Source organism: Athene noctua, chromosome 1, assembly GCF_965140245.1.
Source record: "Athene noctua chromosome 1, bAthNoc1.hap1.1, whole genome shotgun sequence".
NCBI classification, from domain to species: domain Eukaryota; kingdom Metazoa; phylum Chordata; class Aves; order Strigiformes; family Strigidae; genus Athene; species Athene noctua.
Window position 1 is genome coordinate 112,542,130 of NC_134037.1, and position 17,684 is coordinate 112,559,813.

The 17,684-nt window shown below is 40.3% G+C and overlaps 1 protein-coding gene across 33 annotated transcripts in view; it reads right to left on the reverse strand.

Moving 5' to 3' along the window:
- The window catches only part of NRXN1 (neurexin 1), a 740,630-nt gene that overhangs the window by 111,943 nt on the left and 611,003 nt on the right, over window positions 1-17,684 (reverse strand). The window lies entirely within an intron of this gene.

Consider the following 17,684-nt stretch of genomic DNA (forward strand, 5'->3'; position numbering starts at 1 on the left):
ACTTCTCTGTCCAAATCCTCCATGTGTACCTTATTCTACCACACCTTTTTGGAATTGATGGTGCAACCATAGCACTATCTTCAGTCTGAGTTTGTATACTAGTTCAGACAAAACCACACATGAATTGCATGAGAGAGAACTACAGAACTAGCACCCTAAAGTGCGATGCTCAAGAACCCATTGGTTGAAAACTGATATTAGGCAACTGCTGTGCTCTGAAAAATAAGACCATATTTTCAACACTTAGCCCTATACCTAGCTATGGTTAAACTTTCAGTACCATTTGTTCTTTTGAAAAGGGCATATTTTTTTCTTCTCTCCCTCAAATTGCAACTGTAATTTTAAAATCTTAAACCAGTAGTCTATTAATGCCATCAGTCCTGTAAAACAGGAAAATCACAATTGTCTTTATATATACTGAACCCTGACAATACTGCGTTTCAGTTTTTTTAATGTCCACTAAACTCGATGCTGCACCAGTAAGGCCATTTAACTCCTCAGAAATAGTCTACTGAGGAAAAGAAACCATCCACATCTCAATTAAACCAATTTGTAAAAGCATAATTTCACTGCCTTTAATTCAGTTAACTTCTGCTTGTAAGTAGTTGAAATCAGGATGTCATTCACAATGATTTGTGCTTCTGATACAACAACGGATGCTCAATTTCTGCTTCAAATTTATTTGCAATGGTGTATACTACAGATTCTGACTCTTGTGAAGCTCATAAGGGCTCTAGGTTATATAAATCATACAAGCTTTTCAGTTTTTTACTGACAGGTAGCATAGACTGCAAAAAAGACCCTCTTGCTAGGGTCAAGGTAGCTCTTCGAACACTCCTGGAACACTCTGAACTTACTTTTAAATGCATGATACAATACAACAGTCCTGTAGAACTGGTTACAACCAAATTGTCTTTCATCTCAAATCCAAAGTATTAAAGAAAAAGTTATTTTGAAAGTATGGACACTGTATGCTTTCTTTTTTTTTTTTTTTTAACCAACAGGGCTTAAGACTGAAGAAAGCTAATCACACCACAGAATGAAGAGATGGGTGTACAGCTTCTCTCCCATGTTCACATGGTACAAAGGGGAAAAAAAGAATCTAAAGCATGTACATATTCATACATTCAAGACCGCACCAATTTGTGTCCTCCTGAATACCGAGTAATGCGGTTCAGTCTCTTGAAAATATATCTAGGACAGAGCAGGTCGCCATTTTCCCTGCTGCAGTATGAATTATAGTGACTGCTTCTGAATTAGTTAGTTTAATGGAAGTTCTTATCCTGAAGACATAAAGTACTATTCTGCTGTCACACCTCACAACACCAGTAAAATATATCTGGGGACACATGCGCAAATGTGCCCCAAATAAAAAAATACCTCATCTTCCAAGAGCACCTAAAACACAATAGCACTGCAGAGAAATTAATTTTGTTTTCCATATGATAGATTGTCTGGTTGGAAGGCTCAACACCGCATTGATTTGTTTTGTCCTGAGAAAGCCTCCCATTTCAGACTGACTTCACTGTTGCCCCAGAAGCTAATGGAAACAAAGTGCACCGCAGATGGAACACGTGGCAGAAGTACACTAGTACACTATTGTAGCCTTCTCTTGCATGCTCTATCAGCCACTGGGAGCATTAATACCAGTCTTAGAACAAACGCATGTGTATGCCCATCAAGTAAGGCATCTAAAGTGAAGGGCACAGTCACAGCCATACCAGCTTAAGTGTTACACGAAAGTAGTTTTACTGAAGTCAGTGGAATTGGTTTGGCTTAGTGAGTGACACATTACATAAAGTCCTGTGTAATCTTGAATGAGACAGCTATGAACCTAGAGGGCAGGCTTAAAGGAAAGAGAAATAAAAGGAATCTGGTGTTCAGAAGTTTGCATTGACAACATGGTCCTCCCACCGGGAAAGAAAAGAAAAATGACAAGTATCTTTTAAGACATTGATTCTATCACAGGTATCAGCATTGTATTGTTAAGGAATCTAGTGAGTAGTTATAATTCCTTGGTAAAGAATTTGATTGAATCATTTTCTTTTTAACCAACGACACATTAATCCTCCATTTTGAACTTACCCTGATACACTGGATAAGTTGTGATACTGCAGGTTACATGGAAATCATATGTCAAACCAAATAAAAGTGGGCAAAAGAATCCCTACATATTTGCAATGTTTCATCTTTTGTGATCTGACTTTTACTGGGATTGTTAATAGATAATGGCCTTCCTGAAGAGGTGAATGAAACCAGCTGTGACAGATTTGCCATGTCTCATTCTGAGATCTGTTTTCACTCCCACTTTCTTCCTCTAACTTGAATCCCCACAGCTTGCGGTCTTCTTCAGAAATTCCATTTCCATATCACCCTATGACTAATTATGGTAATCAGGTACACGCACCATCCTTTGCCACAAGACCTAAAAAGAGCAGATATCTGTTTCTTTCAGTATTTTAGAATACCTTTTTATGAATCACTGCTCATTTAACATTTGCTTTCTCCTGCTAAACTAGATGCATTGTGCCACCTTGCCATATTTAACTAAAAGGTGTTATACATTCTGTGATCAAGTAATGACAACCGTGCCACACATTTTATCAAGATCTGAATTTAATTACAGGATCTATCAAGTCTAAGAAGGGATAAGCCTTTGTATTTCACAGGATATCCAAGATGAAAAATAAAGGAAAAGAGAAAATCTGTCTGCAGAGTTAGAGAAGCATTATTATATAGCATTATCTGACAGAAAAACCTGATAAGCTGTCAAATTAAAAAGCTGATTTGGGAAACTTTACTGAAACCACTTTTTGAAAAGAGCCTTAGTGTAGTGTCTTGTTTGGGTATCACCTAGGCTCTTTATTTAAAGATGACAGCAGGACAGAACAATTTTATAATCTCTCAAAGGGCAGCAGTGCTTTTTTTTTTAAAAAAAAAAAAAAAATTCATTGACTTTGGATAAGCTGCACAGAAGTTCACCCAAAGAGAATAGGAAAATAAATCACCATTTTTAACATCAATCTTTCACATGAACAGTAAAATTATACTGAAAGTCAGACCTAGATACATGCTGAAAAATACATTTAATCATAACCAAAGGGTAGTCAGAGCTGTATGAATCAGAAAAAGATGCAAGAAACCAGTTGTGCAATTACATGTTGGCAAAGGTAAGGTAGCATTCTGGCCTAGTTACATCCATCACTTAACTTCTGGTTTGTGGCTCAGTAACTAAGATTAATTTTTAATCTATTTTGATTCTTGCTAAATTAGTTTCTTGCATCTTACTATACTCTAGAGAACTTGCTGAAGTGAGTTTCACAGATTTCCTCGCCTTATTTTTAGCTCTCTATGCTGCTATTTCACATTGCTATAATACCTTCTTTTATTCCTATTATAACTGAACATAATTGTATGAATACAGGTAAATATTAGCTTCCTATAATACTCATTGAAGATTCTGTCCAGCTGAAACAAACAAAAAACAATGTTATTTTAGCTTTGCTTTGGATAAATAATGAAAACAGCACAGAGAAGTTAATTGTAGGAAACATTTTTTGATTGAGTGATCATAAGTTGACTCGACTTAATACAAGGACAACTAAAAATAAGTCTGTAAATCAGATTGTTGATTTCAAAAGAACAACATTTGATAAAGTGAAGGAAACCAGTTTGTGTAATCAGTCTGAAGGGCTTGACTCAGTCAGGAAGGACACCTGGAAATTCTTTAAAGTGAAGTATAAAAAAAAACCCCCAACCCATATAACCATATAGATATATATTTGGACTTACACCTACAAGGTTAAAAATATGGAAGGGGAGACGTACTAGGCTGAATAACACTATCACAGACTATATTATAGGAGGTTAAAAATCCAAACCTGCTCAGCAAAGAAAGCAGGGACTTTCAGAATTGGAAACGGAAAAAAAATATACAAGTAAAGTTTCCAAAACTCAAGGTCAAAGGGCCTTTCAAAGAAAGTAAAATAGATTTAAAAGCCAGAGGTTTTTAAGCACTATCAACAAAAAGAGATAACAGAAAGAAGGAGAGTCACTTTGTAATAAAGCTGATGGTGATCCAAGGGAACCCATTGTACTGACTAACAGGAATGCGTCTATGAAAATGTAGATCTCCACAGCTCAGAAGAAAGCAACATACATATTCTTCATGAACTTGTGGGGTCAGAAGGCAAGGAAGATGATCCTATCCCAGAGCATAAAAATAACAAACCAGGAGTTTTAAAATACAGCTATCCAACAGGGCATGCTACTTCTTGTATTAAAGAACAGAAATTGTAATAGTTTTATATGAGAGGGGTAACAAAGCCATCCAGCAAAACTATTTAATCTGATCTTAGCCATATGTTGTGCTTTAGAACAAATTTGAAAGGAAAGAATTAAAGACAATGAAATGATTGGAAAATAAGATAAAACACAAAACTTTACCAAATCATGTTAGACTAAATAGACATATTTGATAAGTTAACTGATTTTCTAGATGAAGGAAATTAAGTATATCTAATTTATCTGGACTTCAGTGAACCATTTGATATGATGCCATGTAGCAAATCATTGATTAACTGTGGAAGACATAGGAAAGCTTAAAAATTGTACAGTAAAGAGCTGAATACAAAAAGACAAGGGACAGCATTGAACAAGGAATTTTTAATCCCCTCCTTCCTATCTCCTTGCTCTCATGTAGAGACCACAGCCTGATATCCTCCTTCTGTATCTATTGACAGGCTTCTGAACACAAGGGCTGCTTGTTTTAGGCCACACTCGAGGTGCCCATCTTCTCAGGATGCAAGCCCCTTCCAGGAAGTAGCTAGTGCATTGGAGTCTCCTCCCTAATACTTCCACTTCGTTAAGGTGTTATCTTCAGCTTCTTGATGAATCATTCACAGAGATGATAAACACATTCAGACATGCCAATGTGTCAACTATACCATATTCTGGCCCTCATTGTTCCCCACTGTATTACCTATATTTGAAAACTAAAAATCCTCAAGAGATAGTAGGTCAGTCAGCCCTATAAAAGTTCTCCAAGTATTTTGTAGAGTTGATGCCATGTAGTTGAATTGCTGGAAGATTTCTGTGTGCTTAAGTTAAGCAAGTATAATAAACTAAATGCCAAGTTTTACATAAAGTTAACAAGATGAATATCATGGTGAGTTCTGAAACTGCATTAGACTATGCCATAGGAGCTACTGCTGAGGCCACGGCAGGTACATAAGGAAAACTGGTGGTTTTCCCACAGGATAATGAACTACCAGGGTGGTACTCCTAAGAAAGTACCTGAGATGAGTTCCAGGACCAATCTTTGGTACTTTCTCCACTGGTCTTACTGTAAAATGTTGACCACACAGTGAAATCTGCAGATGACATAAAATTAGACATATTGGTAAATGAAGAGGCTGCAGATACCACTCAAGAGGAACTAAGCATTTCTGAGTTAATAGAAGTAACACTAAAGTTCATACTACAAAGTGCAGGTCACATACTTGGGATACAGGACCAATCACATCATTTTTTTGTGATAAACAAGGATATTACGAGAGAGAATTCATGAGGTAAGATTTTCATCGGCTATACTAGTCAGCTGCAAAATGACGTTGAGCCACCCAGTTTTGAGGTATGAAAAGGGAAAATAAGATCTTCAAATGCATCAGTGGAAATGACTTTCAGCATTAATGTCTTTATATGCCTTTACATGAGGTCCTAGTGTTCTCACTGTGGTCCATTTCCAGCCACATGTGCTTTTGAAAAATGAATTCAAAATTAAAAAGCATCAAAAGAAAGGTTATTCTGATAAGCAGAGAAATGAGAGAACTATTTTGTGAAAAGACATCCAAGAACAAAGTGGGATGAACTGAAAAGTGTTTGGACTGGAAACTGTAAGAAAATTTCTAAGCACAGGAGTTTTCTTCTAAGAGAAGCAACTTATGTGAAGAATCAGACTTGATGCAGTACATATTTCTTTCTCATTTCTTAAGCTCTTCTATCACTAACGTAGCTTTTAAATACACATGGGGGAAAAAAGAAATGGCAATGTGGAAAAAACCAACCCCAAACCACTAGTCCTTTAGAGGGGACTTAAATACACTTCTATTAGTATTTTCTTTAGCATTCTAACCATTCTCAGAACTTACTTGTTTTTTTGACTGCTAATGAAATAATCCATGAGCTGTCTACAGCATTAAATCTTTGTCTTGAACCAGTGCAATTAATTCAAAGTATTTTCTTTAAAAATTCCAATGATCTCACCTGTGTGCATTATCTTTTATATATCAACTTCTCTATTACTGTTATGATGCCCATGCAACAAAGCAAGTTGATTTTTAAACTTTGGAACACGAATGAAAAATGCTTTGATCGATTAAAGTGTCGTTTAAGCTAATGAAGATTTTACAAAAATCACTCACTCTAGAAAAATGCAAATAAATTGCATAAAACCCTAAGATTTTAATTTTTAAATTTTAGAAATGTAAAAATTTGGGGGTTTCGAGTGCTTGTGTTTTAAAATATCTTTTTGTTGGTTTAAATACCTTTCCTCATTTTTCATTTTATTTTTTCATTGCCTATCAAAGGAATCATATACTGGTTTTTAATTCTTAATTCACTAGTCTTGGTCTTCACTAGTGATCTTATGATCTGCTCTAGTACAGCCAGTAAGTATGATTTCTAAGTTTTTTTGGTTTTTTTTTTGTTTTTGTGGTTTTTTTTTGTTTGTTTTGTTTTTTGTTTTTTTTTAAATCAATGTTAATGAATATATAACAATGTTTAAATGATCATACTTCCATTGAATATCAATGAACACACTTTGCTGATTTTCATTAGGTGGGAATCTGTATATCTCTTCTCCCTAACCCAGAGTCTGATCCTTGACAGAACTCTGCCTTTACCACCAGTGTAGTATAATTTCTTCCTTAATATTTTCACATATGGAACTTTGTCAAAGACCTATCAAGCCAGAGTAGGTTTAACTATAAGAGTTACCACCAGACATTCCCAGGCAGAGACAGCACAAACAGAAGCCCAGAGAGATGTGACTCCATGGACACATGACAGGCTATAAAGAACATTGATGAGTTTTGCTTTCCAAATCTGGGAGGATGAGACATTACTTGGTAACCAAGGAACTACTGACTTAGCTGGTATTTCTCCCTTTTTCCTCTTACTAATTCCATGGACTAATTATTTTAGACCCTCATCTATAGCCTGATTTTATATATATGGCATAAATTTATACATTAAGTGTTCACTTGCACTGTTTAATTCATCTTCTACATATTCTCACCGGAAAGTTCCTGAGAAGTCCTCCTGTTCTTTTCAAACACTGTTATCTCCAAATGAAATAAAGTATTATGAGATGTCCTTGTTTCATTGGCATTGCTAGTTTCTCACAGCAGGAAAATGTCACAAAACAGGAGACATTGGGCAGGATCTGTTTCACAGAAGCTTAATTGCTGTGAACAAAACTTAAGTCTTTTCCACTGCATTTCTGTCCTAGGCAGAAAAGTAGGCTTTATTTCATCTTTGCGAGTATTGCCCCCACCAAGTAATAAGAGACCGCTCCAAGTTTGCGAGCTTCCCAGATCATCAAAAGAGGGCATTCTTTATATCCTTTATGTCCACCATCAGGATTGGCTTATCAAGGTAACAGACCTGAGTGTAGGAGTGTCAAAACTCTGACCATAGCAAAGGAAAGCACACAAGAGAGAACCAAGATGTATTCTTTTATCCAAAGAAGGAAGCAAGTGAGAACAAAGGTGATGATGTGTGGCTGGATAAATTAATAAACAAATAAATAGGGGTCAGAAGGCTGATATTATTTCAGTGTGGAAAACACCCTGAAAATCTCATGTCCTAACAACAGTGGCGAGGGAAGCTTGAAGAATTACCCTATGCCAAATGCAAGGTGAGGAAAATACTGAGTGCCCACATATTTGTTAGGTTCCTACCTCACCTTGACCATTATAATTTTGAATGGATGTGGTGATAACAGGCTGTCTGTCCATTTCATTAGAATATTAAAATATGTTTGTGAAACAGTTCGAGATCTGTACTGATTTCCTGACTTATGTCTGAGAAACAGATCTTTGATTCTCTTCAGAAGTATCTGTAAGGGCTTGAATTTGGAAGGTATTTCTAAGCCAATGGTATGCATTTTAGACACCTGCATGGATCACTTGGGAAATACTAATCCATTCTGAAGAAACAAATATACTGACACAAATGTCTTCTGTTAATTTTACGGCCAATCTGAACACAAAAAAAACCAAGACAAATGGATACCACTTATCCAAAATAGGATACATGGTGATAGCTGACTCAGCATTTATCTTGAAGTCAGGTGTATTCCATGAAAAGATGGCAGACGGCTTGTCTATTTTCCAGAATACAGAGACTAAGAGAAACATTTAAATGAGATGTCGCCTCACCCTAGCCCTTGGATGTTCTGCAATAACAACCTTTACCCACAGATCCAGAAAAAGTGCCTAAAACAACATGTGTGCTCTCAGATGTTTAACCTTATATGATTAAGCAAGAAAACAAAGCCAAAAAATAGAACAGAATTATTCTGTGTTACAGCAACATCCTAAGAGCTTCAGTTGCAAACTGCCATATTGCCTTACTGGGTTTCTGTGGCTAGGTTTTGGTTGTGAGTGGGCTACAGGGGTGGTTTGTGTGAGAAGCTGCTGGAAGCTTCCCATGTTCAACAGAGCCAATGCCAGCCGGCTCCAAGATAGACCCACCACTGGCCAAGGCAGAGCTCAGTGATGGTGGTAGCACCTCTGTGATAACATATTTAAGAAGTGAAAAATATTAGTATGCAAGAGCATTTGCACTGGAGAGAGGAGTGAGAATATGTGAGAGAAACAACTCTGCAGACACCAAGATCAGTGAAGAAGGAGATGGAGGAGGTGCGCCAGACATCAGACAAGAGATTCCCCCGCAGATCATGGTAAAGACCATGGTGAGGCAGGCTGTGCCCCTGCAGCCCATGGAGGTTAATGATGGAGCAAATCTCCACCTGCAGCCCATGGAGGACCCACACTGCAGCAGGTGGATGCCCGAAGGAGGCTGTGACCCTGTGCGAAGGCCACGCTGGAGCAGGCTCCTGGCAGGTCCTGCTGACCCACGGAGAGAGGAGCCCATGCTGGAGCAGGTTTGCTGGCAGGACTTGTGACTCTGTGGGGGACCCACGTTGGAGCACTCTGTTTCTGAGGGATTGTACCCCATGGAGGAAACCCACACTGGAGCAGTTTGTGAAGAGCTGCAGCCCATGGGAAGGACTCACATTGGAGAAGTTCATGAAGAACTGTCTCCTGTGGGAGGGACCCCAGGCTAGAGCAGGGGAAGAGTGCGAGGAGTTCTCCCCCTGCGGGGGAAGGAGCAGCAGAAACAACATGTCATGAACTGACTACAACTCCCATTCCCTGCCTCCCTGTGCCTCTGGGTGGAAGCAGGTAGAGAAATTGGGAGTGAAATTGTGCCTGGGAAGAAGGGAGGGGTGGGGTAAAGGTGTTTTAAGATTATTTTTTGTTTTCTCATTACACTACTCTGACTTGATTGGTAATAACATAAATCAACTTTTCCCCTAGTCACATCTGTTTTGTCTGTGACAGTAACTGGCAAGTGATATCTCCCTGGCCCTTTGTTATCTTTTCTCTCCCCTGTCCAGCTTGGTAGGGCAATGAAAGAGCAACTTGGTGGGCACCTGACATCCAGCCAGGGTCAGCCCACAATTGCTGAGATACTTGGCACTAACCATAATGTCAGCTTGTGGTTTGACCTTCTGCCAACATACATGGACTGTCACACAGGTTCTTCTTTGGTGTATATGCTTGATCGTAATTTATACTCCCTAGTTACAGAAATACATCTGTTTCAGTAGCCTGGCAGTGTTTTGGAAAATCTCTTTTGTGTGAACAACGTGTGTGAGATGCTCGTGCTGTCACATCTAGGTCTGTCAGACACATCCCTGACAACATCTGCTGACCCATGGGGGACATGAGGACAGCTGCAAATATTATGCTTTTTTAAGGTTGACCAGAGATCCAGGGATGACTGGAAAGGCTTAATTTTAGATATTTGTCTATATCAGACTCTATTTTCCAGACTGCTGCAGCATCCCAGGAACTGCTGAGTATACCCAGCAGTCTGAACAGCTTTGGAACCAGACCAGTTGGTTAATATCTAACAGATCATTTTATATCCAGAAAATTCTGCACCAGTGTGATTTATGATAGAAGTCCTGAAGGGTAGGTTCAGTTCACACTGGTAAAATGATTGGTTGTGATTTTTTTTTTTTTAAAAAAAAAGAGTCAGCATTGGGCTGACTCCCTTTGACTGCAGGAAGCGTAGAGTTACTCACAGAAAAGTGTTTCTGAAAATCCTTCACAATAAATGGTGATTATTGTGGCTTTAGAAAGTCACCCAGCTTGTTCAGATATTTCTCAGACTGGCAAAATGCACACCCTTCACTACTAAGGAAGGAAAATCAGAAAATTGAGAAGACTGTCATTCTTCTAAATAGGTATGGTTATGAACACAGCTGTGAGAGATAATTTTTTTTCCCCATTGGATTTGATTAGAAATTTCTTTCAGGTAAGGAAGAAAAGGTTGTTTCAAATTAAATGAAATGCTTTGTTCTCAGATTACCTAAATCTCCTATAAACACTGGGCAATCCTGACATGAAAAGTCAGAACATTTTATTTAGAAAATACTGAAATTAATATTCTGCCATTACTAAAACAAATTCCACAGAATCACAGGATCATGAAGTCTGGAAAAGACCTTGAAGATCATCCAGTTCAACCATTAACCTAACACTGACAGTTAACTACACCATATCCCTCAGCGCTATGTCAATGTGACTCTTAAACACCTCCAGGGATGGGGACTCCACCACTGCCCTGGGCAGCCCATTCCAACACCTAACAACCCCTTCTGGAAAGAAATGCTTCCTAATATCCAGTCTAAACCTTCCCTGGTTCAATTTGAAGCCATTCCCTCTTGTCCTGTCGCTTATTACTTGGTTAAAGAGGCTCATCCCCAGCTCTCTGCAACCTCCTTTCAGAGAGCTGTAGAAGGCGATGAGGTCTCCCCTCAGCCTCCTCTTCTCCAGACTAAACACCCCCAGTTCCCTCAGCCGCTCCCGCTCCCCGTATGACCTGTGCTCCAGACCCTGCACCAGCTTCGTTGCCCTTCTCTGGACACGCTCGAGTCATTCAATGTCCTTTTTGGAGTGAGGGGCCCAAAACTGAACACAGGAATCGAGGTGCGGCCTCACCAGTGACGAGTACAGGGGTCAGATCCCTTCCCTGTCCCTGCTGGCCACGCTATTGCTGACACAAGCCAGGATGCCATTGGCCTTCTTGGCCCCCTGGGCACACTGCTGGCTCCTGTTCAGCCAGCTGTCAATCAACACCCCCAGGTCCCTCTCTGACTGGCAGCTCTCCAGCCACTCCTCCCCAAGCCTGTAGCGCTGCTGGGGGTTGTTGTGGCCCAAGGGCAGCCCCCGGCATTTGCCCTTATTGAAACTCCTCCAGTTGGCCTCAGCCCATGGCTCCAGCCTGTCCAGGTCTCTCTGCAGAGCCTCCCTACCCTCGAGCAGATCAACACTCCCACCCAAACTGACTGAGGGTGCACTCAATCCCCTCGTCTAGATCCTCAATAAAGATGTTAAACAGGAGTGGCCCCAAAACCCAGCCCTGGGGGACACCACTCGTGACCGGCCGCCAACTGGATTTAACTCCGTTCACCACAACCCTTTGGGCCCGGCCATCCAGACAGTTTTTTACCCAGCGAAGCGTGTGCCCATCCAAGCCATGAGCAGCCAGTTTTGCCAGGAGAATGCTGTGGGTAACGGTGTCAAAGGCCTTACTGAAGTCAAGGTAAACAACATCCACAGCCTTTCCCTCATCCAATAAACAGGTCGCCCTGTCGTAGAAGGAGATCAGGTTTGTCAGGCAGGACCTGCCTTTCATAAACCCATGCTGACTGGGCCTGAGCATCTGGTTGTCCCTCATGTGTTGCATGATGGTACTCAGGGTGAGCTGCTCCATCAGCTTCCCGGGCACCGAAGTCAAGCTGACAGGCCTGTAATTTCCCGGATCATCCTTCTGACCCTTCTTATAGATGGGTGTCACACTGGCCAATTTCCAATCTGTCGGGACCTCCCCAGTCAGCCAGCACTGCTGGTAAATGATAGAAAGTGGCTTGGCCTGCACCCCAGCCAGCTCCTTCAGCACCCTGGGGTGTATCCCATCTGGTCCCATAGACTTGTGTGTGTCTATGTGATGCAGCAGGTCACTGACTGTCTCCTCCGGGAATGTGGGGGCTTGTTCTCCCAGTCTCTGTCTTCTGGCTGAGGAGTCTGGATTCCCTCAGTCCAACTAGTCTCGTTATTAAAGAGTGAGGCAAAGAAGGCATTAACCACCTCAGCCTTTTCCTCATCACTTGTTACCATGTTTCCTCCTGCATTTAACAGGGGATGGAGGCTCTCCCTGGTCTTTCTTTTGCTGCTCACATACCACATACTTATAGAAACATTTCTTGTTGTCCATGCTTTCTGAAGCCAGATTAATTTCCAGCTGAGCTTTAGCCCTCCTGATTTCTGCCCTGCATACCCTCACGGCCTCTTTGTAATCACTGTGTGTGGCTAGTCCCTTCTTCCAAAGGCTGTGAACTCTCCTTTTCTCCCTGAGTTGCAGCCAAAGCTCCCTGTTCAGCCAGGGTGGTCTTCTCTGTCGTCGGCTTCTCTTACAGCACCTGGGGACCGCCTGCTCCTGAGCCATTAACACTTCCTTCTTAAAGAGCGCCCATCCTTCCTGGGCCCCTGTACTCTTCAGGACCGTCTCCCAAGGGAACCTGTCAAGTAGTTGTCTAAACAAGACAAAGTCAGCCCTTTGGAAGTCCAGGGTGTCAGTTCTGCTGCCCCCTCTCCTGGCCTCTCTAAGAATAGAGAACTCTTATTTCACGATTGTTGTGCCCTTGTCAGCCTCCAACAGCCATCCACCAGTCCTTCTCTGTTCACAATTTCCTATTATTTTGTTTTTCCTCTGGCCTGAATTGTTAGTTCAGTTTGACCCAAATTAACAAGTCCTTTGGTTTCCTACCATAAATGTGTTCTTAGCAAATCTACAATTCAGTGTATAATTATTACTTAACTGAATGTACAAGAGCAGCCTGTTCACAGTAGTAGGTGGAACTGCTACTATGGGGCAGTTCCATCACCCCAACAGCAGACAGCCAGTCAGGGAGTGGAATTAAAACTAAGTTGTGAAGCAGACAAGTCATATGGAGTAGAAAGGATCTACATGGAAAATGGGGTTAGTCTATTGATTACAAACTCTTGACTGCACAGTCTGTAGTTTTCTCATTCCTATCTGAGTGGAAATTAGACTGCATCCAGATAAATTAATGGGAAATCATTATCTGAAAAAGAAAAATATTAAAGCTTTTTGAGAAGATGCAGAGGAATGATAATCATTAGGTAAAGAGGCATAACATTTAGTTAAGGTAGACGGAATATACAAATCCAGTACAGATCTGGGCATCTTGGACAGGAAAAACCATGGCCATTCTGAATCACGGGGCTACTCATCAGCCACTGACATAATGAGAAAGTGACTTTGATGGGAGTCTGGAAGAATGTATGTACCCAAATCTAAACCTCTGTTTCTGAAAATCATACAGCCATTTCAGAACACTGACACTCTTCACATTTGTCTAGGACTAAACCACATTTTTCCCCACTATACTCCAACAACAGCCAGCCACCTTGTACTGGGTCTGGCTGAGCCGGAATTGTTTTTCCCCTACAGCAGCCCTCACGGTGCTGTGGTTTATGCTGGGAGCTGGCAGGGTGTTGATAGCACCCTGGTGTTGTGGTTACTGCTGAGCGGTGCTTACACAGCACCAAGGCTCTTTCTCACATTTTTCCCCCAGTGGGACGGGGTGGGCAAGATCTTGGGAGGGGACACAGCCAGGACAGCTGACCCGAACTGACCAAAGGGATATTCCAGGTCATATGGCGTCTGCTCAATATAAAGCTGGGAGAAAGGAGGAAGGGGGTGGGGGCACCCTTGGTCCTCCGAGGCAACCACTACGTGTATCGGAGCCCTGATTCGGAGAAGGCCCGACATCGCCTCTTCATGGCAAGTAGAGAATAAATCGGTCTTTTTTTTGCTTCCGCGCACAGACCTTTGCTTCACTTTGCTTATATTACAACTGCTTTTGTTTTACCCACAAGGGTTGGTCTATGTTATTTTCTTTCCCCTCTTTGCCCTGTTGAGAAAACAAGGGGAAGGGGGGAAAGTGATAGAGTGACTTGGTGGGTACCTGGCATTTAGCCAAAGTCAAACCACCACACACCTTTACAAAAATAATCATCTGCTACCACTTGCCACCACCACTTCTCTTCCTTTTACAGCTCTCGTTTCCTGTCTACTCAGATACCAATTGAAGGTGCACTGGCCCAAAGAAAGCCTGAGAAAACATAACACTTGAGTCTAGGGGGCTGGAGAATGATGTACAAGAGAAACATGCTATATTCTAGTCAGCTTCCAGGGTCATTTCTGTGTTTCAGGCAGCTGTAGGAGAAAACACATGAAGCAGCCATACGAGCCCTATGGAGCACTGCCATATGATACTTTTTACAAGGTGTCTACTTTTGACTGCTCATAAAGCAATATTAGAGAATCACATGTGCTACACCAGCTAGAAACCCCTTTGCAAGACCACTGAACTTTGGGCAGCTCCTGAAACCCAGAACTGAGTTCAGACTCCCCACAAATCCCACACAGTGGTAATCAGGGTCACAGCTCTTTTTCAAAAGATGCTCGCTTTAAGTATCAAGAGGAGTACACACAGGATCCTCCTAGCAAGTAATACAACACTGATTGTTATTTAGCCTTGGTTGTCATTATCTGCAACACTTAGATGGGGCCGTATGAAGGCTACACACACAATGAAACTGGAATATCTTGAGCCTCTGATCAGAAACTCCTCTCAGAAAACTTTCACCCACTATTTTAAGAGGCTCATCACAAGCAAGCAACGTCTTGTAGTCACACACTCCAACGAGAAGTTTAATTCAGAGTATAATCTCGTAAAGAACAGAGAATAGATCAGTTGGTATGCTTTAGGCAACTAACTTTTTTTTTTTTAATATTATTTTTTTAAAAAAAGGAAATCTGGCATATTTAAGACTAATAAACTTACTAATTAAACTGCTGATCTTGATTCTATTCTTACTTCTAAAAAATCCAGAAGTATGAGAGATAAGTATGTGCTTATGTACAGTGGTATAGGCAAACTAAGAAATTATGCAGAAAGAAACAATTCAGAAAACAGTCACAAAGCAAAAAAGAATATCCTTTCTAGCACTGAAATAAAAGCTAATGAGCCCTCATTACTCATGCAAACAAGACTGAATTAGGTCCACATTGTACAACTGCAACATGTACTCCATCCAAAACGTGAGCAAAGAGCAAGCTAGCTGGTTAATCAGTACTGCCAGGTACTACTGTCAGTCCCTAAAACAGCAACTGCAGTAGCACATCTAAATTGGATGCAGCAGAATTTGCCAAATTGTGCTGTCTGATATCTTTAAGATGTCACTTTTAGAAATACTACTTTTAGAACTGGAGTGACAGTGGTAGCTTTTCATACGGTGCCATTAATATCTTCAGAGCAGTATCAACCTTGCTCAAAGGCAGCACAGTCTTCAGGAAAAGCCTGCATCTTTTCTAAAATGTACATCAGTACCAGTCTGTGAAGAAACTAGTGTTTATAAAAGGTTTAAATGAAGAGTACCAAACCTGATGGAGCAGTATGGAAACATAAAAGAAAAGTATGGCTAGGTGCTCTTGTGCTGGGAGGAGGGGAGAAGCAATGGAAGGTGAAAAGGGGGAGGACGGATTCCAAAAGTGATGCTGTGGTATACAGGAGGCACAAAATATTACTATGGGAAAGGCAAAGAAAATTAAAGGCCAATTGCAGTCTTGGAAGATCCAGTGATAAAGCAAGCCAAGAGATTCTGTACCCTGGCTGATGAAACGACTGAAAATTCCTTGAAATGTAGCTTGTGCATAGACTGGTAAAGGAAGCTCAAGAAGCTCTAATTATTTATTTTTTTTTTTCCTTTTACAAAGAAAACATCCAACTCCACTAATCCCATCCCAAGGAAATCACTCTATTTTCTAAACTTATCTGTGTTCAGTATAAACAAATCCTGTGTGCCACTATCTTCAGAACTCAACTTCAGTTTGTCATTGTTGTAGCCACTTTGTATTTTCATGAAGAAACAGAACAGAGGTGAAAAAGAAAAATATTGTTATGCTTATCATTTAGGTATAAAAAAAACCCCAAAACACCAAACCAAAAAACAAACACCCAACCCACCCCAAAACCTATTTTTTCCTTTCTGCTACATAGGTCTTGAACACAAACTAAGACACTCCTCTCCAGCCACCACCACCTTATTTCAGCTACCATTTACCAAACATTGCAAAAGTCACAGGACATATTTGATTCAGTATTCCTCTTTCCCTTAAGAGTTTAACACCTCTCAGATGTGTCTAACTTAAAGCCATTAATACTTTCTAACCACCAGAACTCTCACTCATTCATAATGCATTAGCACACAGGTGTTTTTTTAATAACTCCTGCTATATATAATTTAATTTGCAATGCAAAATTTCATTTTTATTTTAAAATCTAAATTATTTCCAAGAAATTACCTGAAGGGTTATATTTCACCTGTGAATTTTAAAAAAATTATTATTTAAGAAGTCAGGTGAACAGCTGGACTATAACTTGAACACCAAAACAAAAGCCCCCAAACCAACCAAACCCCTAAATACTAATAATTAGTACAGGGAATAGCTTATGCATTCATTATTAGTGAAACATACCGTTCTGTCCCACTCCACCCCCAAAATGAAAATGTTCTACTGTTAAACAGATAAATCAGAACTGTCATTTATGTAACAGCGAATATGCAAACCAGAATACCTTTCACTTACATCTCTGGATTTGCTGCCTTTTGCTTAATAATATAAACACACACACCAACTGTTAACAGATAACATGCAGATTTGTAAGTTACCATTAACGGCTCAGTAGTCCTATTCAATAAGAAAGGGACTGCGTATCTGAAAAACCTGTTGCCTTTAAAAATGAATAAAATTAGTAACACAGTAATGTTCAGTGCATGGCATTTGCATAAAATTAAATATGGGCCCGATCAAGGCAACTCTGTATTCACACAAGCGGTCCTGTTCAAGTAACCAGAATCACTTGCATAAGGAATATCCTGCAGTTTGTATTTTAAGCTAAGGCATCTTAATTTGGTTGGTTGGTTGTACAATTGATAACTGATACACTTCTTGGTTTATGCCTGCTGGAACTCTTCTGCTAAATTAATAAGCTTCAGACTGCTTTAATAACAATTTGTAACTAAACAAAGGCAGACAGCGTTTTCCTCAGTAAATGTTTTACCCCATCACTTTGGAGATTGATTTGGGAGTCACTTTACTGTGTAGCTTTTGTCAAAGCCTTTTTTTTCCCCCCCTAAAACAATAATCCAATAAAAACAAATGAAAACAAGAAACAAAGCCACTATTTCATGCCTTGATAACTGTATTTTTCCACTTCCAGTAATAACTTGAAT